This window comes from Pleuronectes platessa, chromosome 21 (genome assembly GCF_947347685.1).
Source record: "Pleuronectes platessa chromosome 21, fPlePla1.1, whole genome shotgun sequence".
Lineage (NCBI taxonomy): Eukaryota > Metazoa > Chordata > Actinopteri > Pleuronectiformes > Pleuronectidae > Pleuronectes > Pleuronectes platessa.
This window is the reverse complement of record NC_070646.1, coordinates 19250274-19269878: the sequence shown is the minus strand read 5'-3', so window position 1 is coordinate 19269878 and position 19605 is coordinate 19250274. Positions and strand designations below refer to the sequence as shown.

General features: G+C 37.7%; 17 non-coding genes across 17 annotated transcripts; all 17 read right to left on the bottom strand.

Moving 5' to 3' along the window:
• Window positions 1–96: 96 nt before the first annotated feature.
• Window positions 97–170, bottom strand: trnak-cuu (transfer RNA lysine (anticodon CUU)). Its single transcript has one exon. It is a non-coding gene; the product is annotated as a tRNA-Lys (tRNA).
• Window positions 171–2244: 2074 nt separating this feature from the next.
• trnak-cuu (transfer RNA lysine (anticodon CUU)) lies at window positions 2245–2318 on the bottom strand. Its single transcript has one exon. It is a non-coding gene; the product is annotated as a tRNA-Lys (tRNA).
• Window positions 2319–2787: 469 nt separating this feature from the next.
• Window positions 2788–2861, bottom strand: trnak-cuu (transfer RNA lysine (anticodon CUU)). The gene has a single exon. It is a non-coding gene; the product is annotated as a tRNA-Lys (tRNA).
• A 2074-nt stretch (window positions 2862–4935) lies between these two features.
• On the bottom strand, window positions 4936–5009 carry trnak-cuu (transfer RNA lysine (anticodon CUU)). Its single transcript has one exon. It is a non-coding gene; the product is annotated as a tRNA-Lys (tRNA).
• A 469-nt stretch (window positions 5010–5478) lies between these two features.
• On the bottom strand, window positions 5479–5552 carry trnak-cuu (transfer RNA lysine (anticodon CUU)). The gene has a single exon. It is a non-coding gene; the product is annotated as a tRNA-Lys (tRNA).
• Window positions 5553–6553: 1001 nt separating this feature from the next.
• Window positions 6554–6627, bottom strand: trnak-cuu (transfer RNA lysine (anticodon CUU)). Its single transcript has one exon. It is a non-coding gene; the product is annotated as a tRNA-Lys (tRNA).
• A 469-nt stretch (window positions 6628–7096) lies between these two features.
• Window positions 7097–7170, bottom strand: trnak-cuu (transfer RNA lysine (anticodon CUU)). Its single transcript has one exon. It is a non-coding gene; the product is annotated as a tRNA-Lys (tRNA).
• Window positions 7171–7639: 469 nt separating this feature from the next.
• trnak-cuu (transfer RNA lysine (anticodon CUU)) lies at window positions 7640–7713 on the bottom strand. The gene has a single exon. It is a non-coding gene; the product is annotated as a tRNA-Lys (tRNA).
• Window positions 7714–8182: 469 nt separating this feature from the next.
• trnak-cuu (transfer RNA lysine (anticodon CUU)) lies at window positions 8183–8256 on the bottom strand. Its single transcript has one exon. It is a non-coding gene; the product is annotated as a tRNA-Lys (tRNA).
• A 2074-nt stretch (window positions 8257–10330) lies between these two features.
• Window positions 10331–10404, bottom strand: trnak-cuu (transfer RNA lysine (anticodon CUU)). The gene has a single exon. It is a non-coding gene; the product is annotated as a tRNA-Lys (tRNA).
• Window positions 10405–10873: 469 nt separating this feature from the next.
• On the bottom strand, window positions 10874–10947 carry trnak-cuu (transfer RNA lysine (anticodon CUU)). The gene has a single exon. It is a non-coding gene; the product is annotated as a tRNA-Lys (tRNA).
• Window positions 10948–11948: 1001 nt separating this feature from the next.
• On the bottom strand, window positions 11949–12022 carry trnak-cuu (transfer RNA lysine (anticodon CUU)). The gene has a single exon. It is a non-coding gene; the product is annotated as a tRNA-Lys (tRNA).
• A 469-nt stretch (window positions 12023–12491) lies between these two features.
• On the bottom strand, window positions 12492–12565 carry trnak-cuu (transfer RNA lysine (anticodon CUU)). Its single transcript has one exon. It is a non-coding gene; the product is annotated as a tRNA-Lys (tRNA).
• Window positions 12566–14637: 2072 nt separating this feature from the next.
• Window positions 14638–14711, bottom strand: trnak-cuu (transfer RNA lysine (anticodon CUU)). The gene has a single exon. It is a non-coding gene; the product is annotated as a tRNA-Lys (tRNA).
• A 469-nt stretch (window positions 14712–15180) lies between these two features.
• trnak-cuu (transfer RNA lysine (anticodon CUU)) lies at window positions 15181–15254 on the bottom strand. The gene has a single exon. It is a non-coding gene; the product is annotated as a tRNA-Lys (tRNA).
• A 999-nt stretch (window positions 15255–16253) lies between these two features.
• trnak-cuu (transfer RNA lysine (anticodon CUU)) lies at window positions 16254–16327 on the bottom strand. The gene has a single exon. It is a non-coding gene; the product is annotated as a tRNA-Lys (tRNA).
• Window positions 16328–18401: 2074 nt separating this feature from the next.
• Window positions 18402–18475, bottom strand: trnak-cuu (transfer RNA lysine (anticodon CUU)). The gene has a single exon. It is a non-coding gene; the product is annotated as a tRNA-Lys (tRNA).
• Between the last annotated feature and the right edge of the window lie 1130 nt (window positions 18476–19605).

Genomic DNA, 19605 nt, shown 5'->3' with positions numbered 1-19605 from the left:
CTGATGTTTCCTTTAATAAGGAACAATTTAAGCTTTAGTAGAACTAAGACTTTGATCAACATGCGGGTGCTCAATTCCTATTCTTGAAAGCTCAATAGCCCAACGTGGGGCTCGAACCCACGACCCTGAGATTAAGAGTCTCATGCTCTACCGAACTGAGCTAGCCGGGCTTCTTCCTTATAACCTCCCATCACAATAAAAACATCAAAATGCAAGAATATGTTTAATGAGAAGTAAAACCCTCTACTATGAAAACAACCTAGGTCTGAGAAAATTATCAGATTACAGAGTAAGTTTTACCCTTAACGTTTTTGACCACAAGTTCCGTGAACAAAACCAGCCTGGACCATCTTGCCTAACTCTTTCGCCAGAAGATAAAACACATGCATGCTTGTTAATTGTTATGGATTCAATCTGTTACAGTTTTCCATTTTAGTTAAACTATATAAACTAAACAAATTGATGGATTCAATATATACATAATTTTCTGATCAGCCGTTGATGTTTGATTGGTGTGTGTGATACCTATGGAATGTATATGCTCTGATGTTTCCTTTAATAAAGAGTCTTTTAAGCTAAGAATTTGATCAGCATGCTGGTGCTCAATTCCTAATCTTAAAAGCTCCATAGCCCAACGTAGGGCTCCAACCCACGACCCTGAGATTAAGAGTCTCATGCTCTACCGAACTGAGCTAGCCATGCTTTTTCCTTAAAACTTCACATAGCGATGGAGATGTTAGAATGCAAGAATATGTTTCATGAGAAGTAAAGCCCTCTAGTATGAAAACAACCTAGGTCTGAGAAAATGATCAGTTTACAGAGTGAGTTTTACCCTTAACGTTTTTGACCACAAATTCCTTGAACAAAACCAGCCTGAACCAGGCTGCCTAACTCTTTCGCCAGAAGATCAAGCACACTCATGCTATTCATTGGTTAGGGATCGAGTCTCTTGCACTTTGCAATTCTAGTTTAGGATATAATCTAGACAAATTGATGGATTCAATACAAAACATAATTTTCTCATCAGCTGTAGATGTTTGATTGGTGTGTTTGAAACCTACGTTATATAAATGTTCTGATGTTTCCTTTAATAAATAACAATTTAAGCTTTAGTAGAACTAAGACTTTGATCAACATGCGGGTGCTCAATTCCTATTCTTGAAAGCTCAATAGCCCAATGTGGGGCTCAAACCCACGACCCTGAGATTAAGAGTCTCATGCTCTACCGAACTGAGCTAGCCGGGCTTCTTCCTTATAACCTCCCATCACAATAAAAACATCAAAATGCAAGAATATGTTTAATGAGAAGTAAAACCCTCTACTATGAAAACAACCTAGGTCTGAGAAAATTATCAGATTACAGAGTACGTTTTACCCTTAACGTTTTTGACCACAAGTTCCGTGAACAAAACCAGCCTGGACCATCTTGCCTAACTCTTTCGCCAGAAGATAAAACACATGCATGCTTGTTAATTGTTATGGATTCAATCTGTTACAGTTTTCCATTTTAGTTAAACTATATAAACTAAACAAATTGATGGATTCAATATATACATAATTTTCTGATCAGCCGTTGATGTTTGATTGGTGTGTGTGATACCTATGGAATGTATATGCTCTGATGTTTCCTTTAATAAAGTCTTTTAAGCTAAGAATTTGATCAGCATGCTGGTGCTCAATTCCTAATCTTAAAAGCTCCATAGCCCAACGTAGGGCTCCAACCCACGACCCTGAGATTAAGAGTCTCATGCTCTACCGAACTGAGCTAGCCATGCTTTTTCCTTAAAACTTCACATAGCGATGGAGATGTTAGAATGCAAGAATATGTTTTATGAGAAGTAAAGCCCTCTAGTATGAAAACAACCTAGGTCTGAGAAAATGATCAGTTTACAGAGTGAGTTTTACCCTTAACGTTTTTGACCACAAATTCCTTGAACAAAACCAGCCTGAACCAGGCTGCCTAACTCTTTCGCCAGAAGATCAAGCACACTCATGCTATTCATTGGTTAGGGATCGAGTCTCTTGCACTTTGCAATTCTAGTTTAGGATATAATCTAGACAAATTGATGGATTCAATACAAAACATAATTTTCTCATCAGCTGTAGATGTTTGATTGGTGTGTTTGAAACCTACGTTATATAAATGTTCTGATGTTTCCTTTAATAAATAACAATTTAAGCTTTAGTAGAACTAAGACTTTGATCAACATGCGGGTGCTCAATTCCTATTCTTGAAAGCTCAATAGCCCAACGTGGGGCTCGAACCCACGACCCTGAGATTAAGAGTCTCATGCTCTACCGAACTGAGCTAGCCGGGCTTCTTACATATAACCTCCCATCACAATAGAAACATCAAAATGCAAGAATATGTTTAATGAGAAGTAAAACCCTCTACTATGAAAACAACCTAGGTCCCAGAAAATTATCAGATTACAGAGTAAATTTTACCCTTAACGTTTTTGACCACAAGTTCCTTGAACAAAACCAGCCTGAACCAGGCTGCCTAACTCTTCCGCCAGAAGATCAAGCACACTCATGCTATTCATTGGTTAGGGATCAAGTCTCTTACAGTTTTCAATTCTAGTTTAGGATATAATCTAGACAAATTGATGGATTCAATCCAAAACATAATTTTCTCATCAGCTGTAGATGTTTGATTGGTGTGTCTGAAACCTACGTTATATAAATGTTCTGATGTTTCCTTTAATAAGGAACAATTTAAGCTTTAGTAGAACTAAGACTTTGATCAACATGCGGGTGCTCAATTCCTATTCTTGAAAGCTCAATAGCCCAACGTGGGGCTCGAACCCACGACCCTGAGATTAAGAGTCTCATGCTCTACCGAACTGAGCTAGCCGGGCTTCTTCCTTATAACCTCCCATCACAATAAAAACATCAAAATGCAAGAATATGTTTAATGAGAAGTAAAACCCTCTACTATGAAAACAACCTAGGTCTGAGAAAATTATCAGATTACAGAGTAAGTTTTACCCTTAACGTTTTTGACCACAAGTTCCGTGAACAAAACCAGCCTGGACCATCTTGCCTAACTCTTTCGCCAGAAGATAAAACACATGCATGCTTGTTAATTGTTATGGATTCAATCTGTTACAGTTTTCCATTTTAGTTAAACTATATAAACTAAACAAATTGATGGATTCAATATATACATAATTTTCTGATCAGCCGTTGATGTTTGATTGGTGTGTGTGATACCTATGGAATGTATATGCTCTGATGTTTCCTTTAATAAAGAGTCTTTTAAGCTAAGAATTTGATCAGCATGCTGGTGCTCAATTCCTAATCTTAAAAGCTCCATAGCCCAACGTAGGGCTCCAACCCACGACCCTGAGATTAAGAGTCTCATGCTCTACCGAACTGAGCTAGCCATGCTTTTTCCTTAAAACTTCACATAGCGATGGAGATGTTAGAATGCAAGAATATGTTTCATGAGAAGTAAAGCCCTCTAGTATGAAAACAACCTAGGTCTGAGAAAATGATCAGTTTACAGAGTGAGTTTTACCCTTAACGTTTTTGACCACAAATTCCTTGAACAAAACCAGCCTGAACCAGGCTGCCTAACTCTTTCGCCAGAAGATCAAGCACACTCATGCTATTCATTGGTTAGGGATCGAGTCTCTTGCACTTTGCAATTCTAGTTTAGGATATAATCTAGACAAATTGATGGATTCAATACAAAACATAATTTTCTCATCAGCTGTAGATGTTTGATTGGTGTGTTTGAAACCTACGTTATATAAATGTTCTGATGTTTCCTTTAATAAATAACAATTTAAGCTTTAGTAGAACTAAGACTTTGATCAACATGCGGGTGCTCAATTCCTATTCTTGAAAGCTCAATAGCCCAATGTGGGGCTCAAACCCACGACCCTGAGATTAAGAGTCTCATGCTCTACCGAACTGAGCTAGCCGGGCTTCTTCCTTATAACCTCCCATCACAATAAAAACATCAAAATGCAAGAATATGTTTAATGAGAAGTAAAACCCTCTACTATGAAAACAACCTAGGTCTGAGAAAATTATCAGATTACAGAGTACGTTTTACCCTTAACGTTTTTGACCACAAGTTCCGTGAACAAAACCAGCCTGGACCATCTTGCCTAACTCTTTCGCCAGAAGATAAAACACATGCATGCTTGTTAATTGTTATGGATTCAATCTGTTACAGTTTTCCATTTTAGTTAAACTATATAAACTAAACAAATTGATGGATTCAATATATACATAATTTTCTGATCAGCCGTTGATGTTTGATTGGTGTGTGTGATACCTATGGAATGTATATGCTCTGATGTTTCCTTTAATAAAGTCTTTTAAGCTAAGAATTTGATCAGCATGCTGGTGCTCAATTCCTAATCTTAAAAGCTCCATAGCCCAACGTAGGGCTCCAACCCACGACCCTGAGATTAAGAGTCTCATGCTCTACCGAACTGAGCTAGCCATGCTTTTTCCTTAAAACTTCACATAGCGATGGAGATGTTAGAATGCAAGAATATGTTTTATGAGAAGTAAAGCCCTCTAGTATGAAAACAACCTAGGTCTGAGAAAATGATCAGTTTACAGAGTGAGTTTTACCCTTAACGTTTTTGACCACAAATTCCTTGAACAAAACCAGCCTGAACCAGGCTGCCTAACTCTTTCGCCAGAAGATCAAGCACACTCATGCTATTCATTGGTTAGGGATCGAGTCTCTTGCACTTTGCAATTCTAGTTTAGGATATAATCTAGACAAATTGATGGATTCAATACAAAACATAATTTTCTCATCAGCTGTAGATGTTTGATTGGTGTGTTTGAAACCTACGTTATATAAATGTTCTGATGTTTCCTTTAATAAATAACAATTTAAGCTTTAGTAGAACTAAGACTTTGATCAACATGCGGGTGCTCAATTCCTATTCTTGAAAGCTCAATAGCCCAACGTGGGGCTCGAACCCACGACCCTGAGATTAAGAGTCTCATGCTCTACCGAACTGAGCTAGCCGGGCTTCTTACATATAACCTCCCATCACAATAGAAACATCAAAATGCAAGAATATGTTTAATGAGAAGTAAAACCCTCTACTATGAAAACAACCTAGGTCCCAGAAAATTATCAGATTACAGAGTAAATTTTACCCTTAACGTTTTTGACCACAAGTTCCTTGAACAAAACCAGCCTGAACCAGGCTGCCTAACTCTTCCGCCAGAAGATCAAGCACACTCATGCTATTCATTGGTTAGGGATCAAGTCTCTTACAGTTTTCAATTCTAGTTTAGGATATAATCTAGACAAATTGATGGATTCAATCCAAAACATAATTTTCTCATCAGCTGTAGATGTTTGATTGGTGTGTCTGAAACCTACGTTATATAAATGTTCTGATGTTTCCTTTAATAAGGAACAATTTAAGCTTTAGTAGAACTAAGACTTTGATCAACATGCGGGTGCTCAATTCCTATTCTTGAAAGCTCAATAGCCCAACGTGGGGCTCGAACCCACGACCCTGAGATTAAGAGTCTCATGCTCTACCGAACTGAGCTAGCCGGGCTTCTTCCTTATAACCTCCCATCACAATAAAAACATCAAAATGCAAGAATATGTTTAATGAGAAGTAAAACCCTCTACTATGAAAACAACCTAGGTCTGAGAAAATTATCAGATTACAGAGTAAGTTTTACCCTTAACGTTTTTGACCACAAGTTCCGTGAACAAAACCAGCCTGGACCATCTTGCCTAACTCTTTCGCCAGAAGATAAAACACATGCATGCTTGTTAATTGTTATGGATTCAATCTGTTACAGTTTTCCATTTTAGTTAAACTATATAAACTAAACAAATTGATGGATTCAATATATACATAATTTTCTGATCAGCCGTTGATGTTTGATTGGTGTGTGTGATACCTATGGAATGTATATGCTCTGATGTTTCCTTTAATAAAGAGTCTTTTAAGCTAAGAATTTGATCAGCATGCTGGTGCTCAATTCCTAATCTTAAAAGCTCCATAGCCCAACGTAGGGCTCCAACCCACGACCCTGAGATTAAGAGTCTCATGCTCTACCGAACTGAGCTAGCCATGCTTTTTCCTTAAAACTTCACATAGCGATGGAGATGTTAGAATGCAAGAATATGTTTCATGAGAAGTAAAGCCCTCTAGTATGAAAACAACCTAGGTCTGAGAAAATGATCAGTTTACAGAGTGAGTTTTACCCTTAACGTTTTTGACCACAAATTCCTTGAACAAAACCAGCCTGAACCAGGCTGCCTAACTCTTTCGCCAGAAGATCAAGCACACTCATGCTATTCATTGGTTAGGGATCGAGTCTCTTGCACTTTGCAATTCTAGTTTAGGATATAATCTAGACAAATTGATGGATTCAATACAAAACATAATTTTCTCATCAGCTGTAGATGTTTGATTGGTGTGTTTGAAACCTACGTTATATAAATGTTCTGATGTTTCCTTTAATAAATAACAATTTAAGCTTTAGTAGAACTAAGACTTTGATCAACATGCGGGTGCTCAATTCCTATTCTTGAAAGCTCAATAGCCCAACGTGGGGCTCGAACCCACGACCCTGAGATTAAGAGTCTCATGCTCTACCGAACTGAGCTAGCCGGGCTTCTTACATATAACCTCCCATCACAATAGAAACATCAAAATGCAAGAATATGTTTAATGAGAAGTAAAACCCTCTACTATGAAAACAACCTAGGTCCCAGAAAATTATCAGATTACAGAGTAAATTTTACCCTTAACGTTTTTGACCACAAGTTCCTTGAACAAAACCAGCCTGAACCAGGCTGCCTAACTCTTCCGCCAGAAGATCAAGCACACTCATGCTATTCATTGGTTAGGGATCAAGTCTCTTACAGTCTTCAATTCTAGTTTAGGATATAATCTAGACAAATTGATGGATTCAATCCAAAACATAATTTTCTCATCAGCTGTAGATGTTTGATTGGTGTGTCTGAAACCTACGTTATATAAATGTTCTGATGTTTCCTTTAATAAGGAACAATTTAAGCTTTAGTAGAACTAAGACTTTGATCAACATGCGGGTGCTCAATTCCTATTCTTGAAAGCTCAATAGCCCAACGTGGGGCTCGAACCCACGACCCTGAGATTAAGAGTCTCATGCTCTACCCAACTGAGCTAGCCGGGCTTCTTCCTTATAACCTCCCATCACAATAGAAACATCAAAATGCAAGAATATGTTTTATGAGAAGTAAAGCCCTCTAGTATGAAAACAACCTAGGTCTGAGAAAATGATCAGTTTACAGAGTGAGTTTTACCCTTAACGTTTTTGACCACAAATTCCTTGAACAAAACCAGCCTGAACCAGGCTGCCTAACTCTTTCGCCAGAAGATCAAGCACACTCATGCTATTCATTGGTTAGGGATCGAGTCTCTTGCAGTTTTCAATTCTAGTTTAGGATATAATCTAGACAAATTGATGGATTCAATACAAAACATAATTTTCTCATCAGCTGTAGATGTTTGATTGGTGTGTTTGAAACCTACGTTATATAAATGTTCTGATGTTTCCTTTAATAAATAACAATTTAAGCTTTAGTAGAACTAAGACTTTGATCAACATGCGGGTGCTCAATTCCTATTCTTGAAAGCTCAATAGCCCAACGTGGGGCTCGAACCCACGACCCTGAGATTAAGAGTCTCATGCTCTACCGAACTGAGCTAGCCGGGCTTCTTACATATAACCTCCCATCACAATAGACACATCAAAATGCAAGAATATGTTTAATGAGAAGTAAAACCCTCTACTATGAAAACAACCTAGGTCCCAGAAAATTATCAGATTACAGAGTAAATTTTACCCTTAACGTTTTTGACCACAAGTTCCTTGAACAAAACCAGCCTGAACCAGGCTGCCTAACTCTTCCGCCAGAAGATCAAGCACACTCATGCTATTCATTGGTTAGGGATCAAGTCTCTTACAGTTTTCAATTCTAGTTTAGGATATAATCTAGACAAATTGATGGATTCAATCCAAAACATAATTTTCTCATCAGCTGTAGATGTTTGATTGGTGTGTCTGAAACCTACGTTATATAAATGTTCTGATGTTTCCTTTAATAAGGAACAATTTAAGCTTTAGTAGAACTAAGACTTTGATCAACATGCGGGTGCTCAATTCCTATTCTTGAAAGCTCAATAGCCCAACGTGGGGCTCGAACCCACGACCCTGAGATTAAGAGTCTCATGCTCTACCGAACTGAGCTAGCCGGGCTTCTTCCTTATAACCTCCCATCACAATAAAAACATCAAAATGCAAGAATATGTTTAATGAGAAGTAAAACCCTCTACTATGAAAACAACCTAGGTCTGAGAAAATTATCAGATTACAGAGTAAGTTTTACCCTTAACGTTTTTGACCACAAGTTCCGTGAACAAAACCAGCCTGGACCATCTTGCCTAACTCTTTCGCCAGAAGATAAAACACATGCATGCTTGTTAATTGTTATGGATTCAATCTGTTACAGTTTTCCATTTTAGTTAAACTATATAAACTAAACAAATTGATGGATTCAATATATACATAATTTTCTGATCAGCCGTTGATGTTTGATTGGTGTGTGTGATACCTATGGAATGTATATGCTCTGATGTTTCCTTTAATAAAGAGTCTTTTAAGCTAAGAATTTGATCAGCATGCTGGTGCTCAATTCCTAATCTTAAAAGCTCCATAGCCCAACGTAGGGCTCCAACCCACGACCCTGAGATTAAGAGTCTCATGCTCTACCGAACTGAGCTAGCCATGCTTTTTCCTTAAAACTTCACATAGCGATGGAGATGTTAGAATGCAAGAATATGTTTCATGAGAAGTAAAGCCCTCTAGTATGAAAACAACCTAGGTCTGAGAAAATGATCAGTTTACAGAGTGAGTTTTACCCTTAACGTTTTTGACCACAAATTCCTTGAACAAAACCAGCCTGAACCAGGCTGCCTAACTCTTTCGCCAGAAGATCAAGCACACTCATGCTATTCATTGGTTAGGGATCGAGTCTCTTGCACTTTGCAATTCTAGTTTAGGATATAATCTAGACAAATTGATGGATTCAATACAAAACATAATTTTCTCATCAGCTGTAGATGTTTGATTGGTGTGTTTGAAACCTACGTTATATAAATGTTCTGATGTTTCCTTTAATAAATAACAATTTAAGCTTTAGTAGAACTAAGACTTTGATCAACATGCGGGTGCTCAATTCCTATTCTTGAAAGCTCAATAGCCCAATGTGGGGCTCAAACCCACGACCCTGAGATTAAGAGTCTCATGCTCTACCGAACTGAGCTAGCCGGGCTTCTTCCTTATAACCTCCCATCACAATAAAAACATCAAAATGCAAGAATATGTTTAATGAGAAGTAAAACCCTCTACTATGAAAACAACCTAGGTCTGAGAAAATTATCAGATTACAGAGTACGTTTTACCCTTAACGTTTTTGACCACAAGTTCCGTGAACAAAACCAGCCTGGACCATCTTGCCTAACTCTTTCGCCAGAAGATAAAACACATGCATGCTTGTTAATTGTTATGGATTCAATCTGTTACAGTTTTCCATTTTAGTTAAACTATATAAACTAAACAAATTGATGGATTCAATATATACATAATTTTCTGATCAGCCGTTGATGTTTGATTGGTGTGTGTGATACCTATGGAATGTATATGCTCTGATGTTTCCTTTAATAAAGTCTTTTAAGCTAAGAATTTGATCAGCATGCTGGTGCTCAATTCCTAATCTTAAAAGCTCCATAGCCCAACGTAGGGCTCCAACCCACGACCCTGAGATTAAGAGTCTCATGCTCTACCGAACTGAGCTAGCCATGCTTTTTCCTTAAAACTTCACATAGCGATGGAGATGTTAGAATGCAAGAATATGTTTTATGAGAAGTAAAGCCCTCTAGTATGAAAACAACCTAGGTCTGAGAAAATGATCAGTTTACAGAGTGAGTTTTACCCTTAACGTTTTTGACCACAAATTCCTTGAACAAAACCAGCCTGAACCAGGCTGCCTAACTCTTTCGCCAGAAGATCAAGCACACTCATGCTATTCATTGGTTAGGGATCGAGTCTCTTGCACTTTGCAATTCTAGTTTAGGATATAATCTAGACAAATTGATGGATTCAATACAAAACATAATTTTCTCATCAGCTGTAGATGTTTGATTGGTGTGTTTGAAACCTACGTTATATAAATGTTCTGATGTTTCCTTTAATAAATAACAATTTAAGCTTTAGTAGAACTAAGACTTTGATCAACATGCGGGTGCTCAATTCCTATTCTTGAAAGCTCAATAGCCCAACGTGGGGCTCGAACCCACGACCCTGAGATTAAGAGTCTCATGCTCTACCGAACTGAGCTAGCCGGGCTTCTTACATATAACCTCCCATCACAATAGAAACATCAAAATGCAAGAATATGTTTAATGAGAAGTAAAACCCTCTACTATGAAAACAACCTAGGTCCCAGAAAATTATCAGATTACAGAGTAAATTTTACCCTTAACGTTTTTGACCACAAGTTCCTTGAACAAAACCAGCCTGAACCAGGCTGCCTAACTCTTCCGCCAGAAGATCAAGCACACTCATGCTATTCATTGGTTAGGGATCAAGTCTCTTACAGTTTTCAATTCTAGTTTAGGATATAATCTAGACAAATTGATGGATTCAATCCAAAACATAATTTTCTCATCAGCTGTAGATGTTTGATTGGTGTGTCTGAAACCTACGTTATATAAATGTTCTGATGTTTCCTTTAATAAGGAACAATTTAAGCTTTAGTAGAACTAAGACTTTGATCAACATGCGGGTGCTCAATTCCTATTCTTGAAAGCTCAATAGCCCAACGTGGGGCTCGAACCCACGACCCTGAGATTAAGAGTCTCATGCTCTACCGAACTGAGCTAGCCGGGCTTCTTCCTTATAACCTCCCATCACAATAAAAACATCAAAATGCAAGAATATGTTTAATGAGAAGTAAAACCCTCTACTATGAAAACAACCTAGGTCTGAGAAAATTATCAGATTACAGAGTAAGTTTTACCCTTAACGTTTTTGACCACAAGTTCCGTGAACAAAACCAGCCTGGACCATCTTGCCTAACTCTTTCGCCAGAAGATAAAACACATGCATGCTTGTTAATTGTTATGGATTCAATCTGTTACAGTTTTCCATTTTAGTTAAACTATATAAACTAAACAAATTGATGGATTCAATATATACATAATTTTCTGATCAGCCGTTGATGTTTGATTGGTGTGTGTGATACCTATGGAATGTATATGCTCTGATGTTTCCTTTAATAAAGAGTCTTTTAAGCTAAGAATTTGATCAGCATGCTGGTGCTCAATTCCTAATCTTAAAAGCTCCATAGCCCAACGTAGGGCTCCAACCCACGACCCTGAGATTAAGAGTCTCATGCTCTACCGAACTGAGCTAGCCATGCTTTTTCCTTAAAACTTCACATAGCGATGGAGATGTTAGAATGCAAGAATATGTTTCATGAGAAGTAAAGCCCTCTAGTATGAAAACAACCTAGGTCTGAGAAAATGATCAGTTTACAGAGTGAGTTTTACCCTTAACGTTTTTGACCACAAATTCCTTGAACAAAACCAGCCTGAACCAGGCTGCCTAACTCTTTCGCCAGAAGATCAAGCACACTCATGCTATTCATTGGTTAGGGATCGAGTCTCTTGCACTTTGCAATTCTAGTTTAGGATATAATCTAGACAAATTGATGGATTCAATACAAAACATAATTTTCTCATCAGCTGTAGATGTTTGATTGGTGTGTTTGAAACCTACGTTATATAAATGTTCTGATGTTTCCTTTAATAAATAACAATTTAAGCTTTAGTAGAACTAAGACTTTGATCAACATGCGGGTGCTCAATTCCTATTCTTGAAAGCTCAATAGCCCAACGTGGGGCTCGAACCCACGACCCTGAGATTAAGAGTCTCATGCTCTACCGAACTGAGCTAGCCGGGCTTCTTACATATAACCTCCCATCACAATAGAAACATCAAAATGCAAGAATATGTTTAATGAGAAGTAAAACCCTCTACTATGAAAACAACCTAGGTCCCAGAAAATTATCAGATTACAGAGTAAATTTTACCCTTAACGTTTTTGACCACAAGTTCCTTGAACAAAACCAGCCTGAACCAGGCTGCCTAACTCTTCCGCCAGAAGATCAAGCACACTCATGCTATTCATTGGTTAGGGATCAAGTCTCTTACAGTCTTCAATTCTAGTTTAGGATATAATCTAGACAAATTGATGGATTCAATCCAAAACATAATTTTCTCATCAGCTGTAGATGTTTGATTGGTGTGTCTGAAACCTACGTTATATAAATGTTCTGATGTTTCCTTTAATAAGGAACAATTTAAGCTTTAGTAGAACTAAGACTTTAATCAACATGCGGGTGCTCAATTCCTATTCTTGAAAGCTCAATAGCCCAACGTGGGGCTCGAACCCACGACCCTGAGATTAAGAGTCTCATGCTCTACCGAACTGAGCTAGCCGGGCTTCTTCCTTATAACCTCCCATCACAATAAAAACATCAAAATGCAAGAATATGTTTAATGAGAAGTAAAACCCTCTACTATGAAAACAACCTAGGTCTGAGAAAATTATCAGATTACAGAGTAAGTTTTACCCTTAACGTTTTTGACCACAAGTTCCGTGAACAAAACCAGCCTGGACCATCTTGCCTAACTCTTTCGCCAGAAGATAAAACACATGCATGCTTGTTAATTGTTATGGATTCAATCTGTTACAGTTTTCCATTTTAGTTAAACTATATAAACTAAACAAATTGATGGATTCAATATATACATAATTTTCTGATCAGCCGTTGATGTTTGATTGGTGTGTGTGATACCTATGGAATGTATATGCTCTGATGTTTCCTTTAATAAAGTCTTTTAAGCTAAGAATTTGATCAGCATGCTGGTGCTCAATTCCTAATCTTAAAAGCTCCATAGCCCAATTTAGGGCTCCAACCCACGACCCTGAGATTAAGAGTCTCATGCTCTACCGAACTGAGCTAGCCATGCTTTTTCCTTAAAACTTCACATAGCGATGGAGATGTTAGAATGCAAGAATATGTTTTATGAGAAGTAAAGCCCTCTAGTATGAAAACAACCTAGGTCTGAGAAAATGATCAGTTTACAGAGTGAGTTTTACCCTTAACGTTTTTGACCACAAATTCCTTGAACAAAACCAGCCTGAACCAGGCTGCCTAACTCTTTCGCCAGAAGATCAAGCACACTCATGCTATTCATTGGTTAGGGATCGAGTCTCTTGCAGTTTTCAATTCTAGTTTAGGATATAATCTAGACAAATTGATGGATTCAATACAAAACATAATTTTCTCATCAGCTGTAGATGTTTGATTGGTGTGTCTGAAACCTACGTTATATAAATGTTCTGATGTTTCCTTTAATAAGGAACAATTTAAGCTTTAGTAGAACTAAGACTTTGATCAACATGCGGATGCTCAATTCCTATTCTTGAAAGCTCAATAGCCCAATGTGGGGCTCAAACCCACGACCCTGAGATTAAGAGTCTCATGCTCTACCGAACTGAGCTAGCCGGGCTTCTTCCTTATAACCTCCCATCACAATAAAAACATCAAAATGCAAGAATATGTTTAATGAGAAGTAAAACCCTCTACTATGAAAACAACCTAGGTCTGAGAAAATTATCAGATTACAGAGTAAGTTTTACCCTTAACGTTTTTGACCACAAGTTCCGTGAACAAAACCAGCCTGGACCATCTTGCCTAACTCTTTCGCCAGAAGATAAAACACATGCATGCTTGTTAATTGTTATGGATTCAATCTGTTGCAGTTTTCCATTTTAGTTAAACTATATAAACTAAACAAATTGATGGATTCAATATATACATAATTTTCTGATCAGCCGTTGATGTTTGATTGGTGTGTGTGATACCTATGGAATGTATATGCTCTGATGTTTCCTTTAATAAAGTCTTTTAAGCTAAGAATTTGATCAGCATGCTGGTGCTCAATTCCTAATCTTAAAAGCTCCATAGCCCAATTTAGGGCTCCAACCCACGACCCTGAGATTAAGAGTCTCATGCTCTACCGAACTGAGCTAGCCATGCTTTTTCCTTAAAACTTCACATAGCGATGGAGATGTTAGAATGCAAGAATATGTTTTATGAGAAGTAAAGCCCTCTAGTATGAAAACAACCTAGGTCTGAGAAAATGATCAGTTTACAGAGTGAGTTTTACCCTTAACGTTTTTGACCACAAATTCCTTGAACAAAACCAGCCTGAACCAGGCTGCCTAACTCTTTCGCCAGAAGATCAAGCACACTCATGCTATTCATTGGTTAGGGATCGAGTCTCTTGCAGTTTTCAATTCTAGTTTAGGATATAATCTAGACAAATTGATGGATTCAATACAAAACATAATTTTCTCATCAGCTGTAGATGTTTGATTGGTGTGTTTGAAACCTACGTTATATAAATGTTCTGATGTTTCCTTTAATAAATAACAATTTAAGCTTTAGTAGAACTAAGACTTTGATCAACATGCGGGTGCTCAATTCCTATTCTTGAAAGCTCAATAGCCCAACGTGGGGCTCGAACCCACGACCCTGAGATTAAGAGTCTCATGCTCTACCGAACTGAGCTAGCCGGGCTTCTTACATATAACCTCCCATCACAATAGAAACATCAAAATGCAAGAATATGTTTAATGAGAAGTAAAACCCTCTACTATGAAAACAACCTAGGTCCCAGAAAATTATCAGATTACAGAGTAAATTTTACCCTTAACGTTTTTGACCACAAGTTCCTTGAACAAAACCAGCCTGAACCAGGCTGCCTAACTCTTCCGCCAGAAGATCAAGCACACTCATGCTATTCATTGGTTAGGGATCAAGTCTCTTACAGTTTTCAATTCTAGTTTAGGATATAATCTAGACAAATTGATGGATTCAATCCAAAACATAATTTTCTCATCAGCTGTAGATGTTTGATTGGTGTGTCTGAAACCTACGTTATATAAATGTTCTGATGTTTCCTTTAATAAGGAACAATTTAAGCTTTAGTAGAACTAAGACTTTGATCAACATGCGGGTGCTCAATTCCTATTCTTGAAAGCTCAATAGCCCAACGTGGGGCTCGAACCCACGACCCTGAGATTAAGAGTCTCATGCTCTACCGAACTGAGCTAGCCGGGCTTCTTCCTTATAACCTCCCATCACAATAAAAACATCAAAATGCAAGAATATGTTTAATGAGAAGTAAAACCCTCTACTATGAAAACAACCTAGGTCTGAGAAAATTATCAGATTACAGAGTAAGTTTTACCCTTAACGTTTTTGACCACAAGTTCCGTGAACAAAACCAGCCTGGACCATCTTGCCTAACTCTTTCGCCAGAAGATAAAACACATGCATGCTTGTTAATTGTTATGGATTCAATCTGTTGCAGTTTTCCATTTTAGTTAAACTATATAAACTAAACAAATTGATGGATTCAATATATACATAATTTTCTGATCAGCCGTTGATGTTTGATTGGTGTGTGTGATACCTATGGAATGTATATGCTCTGATGTTTCCTTTAATAAAGTCTTTTAAGCTAAGAATTTGATCAGCATGCTGGTGCTCAATTCCTAATCTTAAAAGCTCCATAGCCCAATTTAGGGCTCCAACCCACGACCCTGAGATTAAGAGTCTCATGCTCTACCGAACTGAGCTAGCCATGCTTTTTCCTTAAAACTTCACATAGCGATGGAGATGTTAGAATGCAAGAATATGTTTTATGAGAAGTAAAGCCCTCTAGTATGAAAACAACCTAGGTCTGAGAAAATGATCAGTTTACAGAGTGAGTTTTACCCTTAACGTTTTTGACCACAAATTCCTTGAACAAAACCAGCCTGAACCAGGCTGCCTAACTCTTTCGCCAGAAGATCAAGCACACTCATGCTATTCATTGGTTAGGGATCGAGTCTCTTGCAGTTTTCAATTCTAGTTTAGGATATAATCTAGACAAATTGATGGATTCAATACAAAACATAATTTTCTCATCAGCTGTAGATGTTTGATTGGTGTGTTTGAAACCTACGTTATATAAATGTTCTGATGTTTCCTTTAATAAGGAACAATTTAAGCTTTAGTAGAACTAAGACTTTGATCAACATGCGGGTGCTCAATTCCTATTCTTGAAAGCTCAATAGCCCAACGTGGGGCTCGAACCCACGACCCTGAGATTAAGAGTCTCATGCTCTACCGAACTGAGCTAGCCGGGCTTCTTCCTTATAACCTCCCATCACAATAAAAACATCAAAATGCAAGAATATGTTTAATGAGAAGTAAAACCCTCTACTATGAAAACAACCTAGGTCTGAGAAAATTATCAGATTACAGAGTAAGTTTTACCCTTAACGTTTTTGACCACAAGTTCCGTGAACAAAACCAGCCTGGACCATCTTGCCTAACTCTTTCGCCAGAAGATAAAACACATGCATGCTTGTTAATTGTTATGGATTCAATCTGTTACAGTTTTCCATTTTAGTTAAACTATATAAACTAAACAAATTGATGGATTCAATATATACATAATTTTCTGATCAGCCGTTGATGTTTGATTGGTGTGTGTGATACCTATGGAATGTATATGCTCTGATGTTTCCTTTAATAAAGAGTCTTTTAAGCTAAGAATTTGATCAGCATGCTGGTGCTCAATTCCTAATCTTAAAAGCTCCATAGCCCAACGTAGGGCTCCAACCCACGACCCTGAGATTAAGAGTCTCATGCTCTACCGAACTGAGCTAGCCATGCTTTTTCCTTAAAACTTCACATAGCGATGGAGATGTTAGAATGCAAGAATATGTTTCATGAGAAGTAAAGCCCTCTAGTATGAAAACAACCTAGGTCTGAGAAAATGATCAGTTTACAGAGTGAGTTTTACCCTTAACGTTTTTGACCACAAGTTCCTTGAACAAAACCAGCCTGAACCAGGCTGCCTAACTCTTTCGCCAGAAGATCAAGCACACTCATGCTATTCATTGGTTAGGGATCGAGTCTCTTGCAGTTTTCAATTCTAGTTTAGGATATAATCTAGACAAATTGATGGATTCAATACAAAACATAATTTTCTCATCAGCTGTAGATGTTTGATTGGTGTGTCTGAAACCTACGTTATATAAATGTTCTGATGTTTCCTTTAATAAGGAACAATTTAAGCTTTAGTAGAACTAAGACTTTGATCAACATGCGGATGCTCAATTCCTATTCTTGAAAGCTCAATAGCCCAATGTGGGGCTCAAACCCACGACCCTGAGATTAAGAGTCTCATGCTCTACCGAACTGAGCTAGCCGGGCTTCTTCCTTATAACCTCCCATCACAATAAAAACATCAAAATGCAAGAATATGTTTAATGAGAAGTAAAACCCTCTACTATGAAAACAACCTAGGTCTGAGAAAATTATCAGATTACAGAGTAAGTTTTACCCTTAACGTTTTTGACCACAAGTTCCGTGAACAAAACCAGCCTGGACCATCTTGCCTAACTCTTTCGCCAGAAGATAAAACACATGCATGCTTGTTAATTGTTATGGATTCAATCTGTTGCAGTTTTCCATTTTAGTTAAACTATATAAACTAAACAAATTGATGGATTCAATATATACATAATTTTCTGATCAGCCGTTGATGTTTGATTGGTGTGTGTGATACCTATGGAATGTATATGCTCTGATGTTTCCTTTAATAAAGTCTTTTAAGCTAAGAATTTGATCAGCATGCTGGTGCTCAATTCCTAATCTTAAAAGCTCCATAGCCCAATTTAGGGCTCCAACCCACGACCCTGAGATTAAGAGTCTCATGCTCTACCGAACTGAGCTAGCCATGCTTTTTCCTTAAAACTTCACATAGCGATGGAGATGTTAGAATGCAAGAATATGTTTTATGAGAAGTAAAGCCCTCTAGTATGAAAACAACCTAGGTCTGAGAAAATGATCAGTTTACAGAGTGAGTTTTACCCTTAACGTTTTTGACCACAAATTCCTTGAACAAAACCAGCCTGAACCAGGCTGCCTAACTCTTTCGCCAGAAGATCAAGCACACTCATGCTATTCATTGGTTAGGGATCGAGTCTCTTGCAGTTTTCAATTCTAGTTTAGGATATAATCTAGACAAATTGATGGATTCAATACAAAACATAATTTTCTCATCAGCTGTAGATGTTTGATTGGTGTGTTTGAAACCTACGTTATATAAATGTTCTGATGTTTCCTTTAATAAATAACAATTTAAGCTTTAGTAGAACTAAGACTTTGATCAACATGCGGGTGCTCAATTCCTATTCTTGAAAGCTCAATAGCCCAACATGGGGCTCGAACCCACGACCCTGAGATTAAGAGTCTCATGCTCTACCGAACTGAGCTAGCCGGGCTTCTTACATATAACCTCCCATCACTATAGAAACATCAAAATGCAAGAATATGTTTAATGAGAAGTAAAACCCTCTACTATGAAAACAACCTAGGTCCCAGAAAATTATCAGATTACAGAGTAAATTTTACCCTTAACGTTTTTGACCACAAGTTCCTTGAACAAAACCAGCCTGAACCAGGCTGCCTAACTCTTCCGCCAGAAGATCAAGCACACTCATGCTATTCATTGGTTAGGGATCAAGTCTCTTACAGTTTTCAATTCTAGTTTAGGATATAATCTAGACAAATTGATGGATTCAATCCAAAACATAATTTTCTCATCAGCTGTAGATGTTTGATTGGTATGTTTGAAACCTACGTTATATAAATGTTCTGATGTTTCCTTTAATAAGGAACAATTTAAGCTTTAGTAGAACTAAGACTTTGATCAGCATGCGGGTGCTCAATTCCTATTCTTGAAAGCTCAATAGCCCAACGTGAGGCTCGAACCCACAACCCTGAGATTAAGAGTCTCATGCTCTACCGAACTGAGCTAGCCGGGCTTCTTCCATATAACCTCCCATCACTATAGAAACATCAAAATGCAAGAACATGTTTAATGAGAAGTAAAACCCTCTAGTATGAAAACAACCTAGGTCTGAGAAAATGATCAGTTTACAGAGTAAGTTTTACCCTTAACGTTTTTGACCACAAGATCCTTCAACAAAACCAGCCTGAACCAGGCAGCCTAACACTTTCGCCAGAAGATAAAACACATGCATGCTTGTTAATTGTTATGGATTCAATCTGTTGCAGTTTTCCATTATAGTTAAGCTATATAAACTAGACAAATTGATGGATTCAATATATACATAATTTTCTGATCAGCCGTTGATGTTTGATTGGTGTGTGTGATACCTATGGAATGTATATGCTCTGATGTTTCCTTTAATAAAGAGTCTTTTAAGCTAAGAATTTGATCAGCATGCTGGTGCTCAATTCCTAATCTTAAAAACTCCATAGCCCAACGTGGGGCTCGAACCCACCACCCTGAGATTAAGAGTCTCATGCTCTACCGAGCTTAGCTAGCCAGGCTTCTACCTTGAAACTTCACATCACGATGGAGATGTTAGAATGCAAGAATATGTTT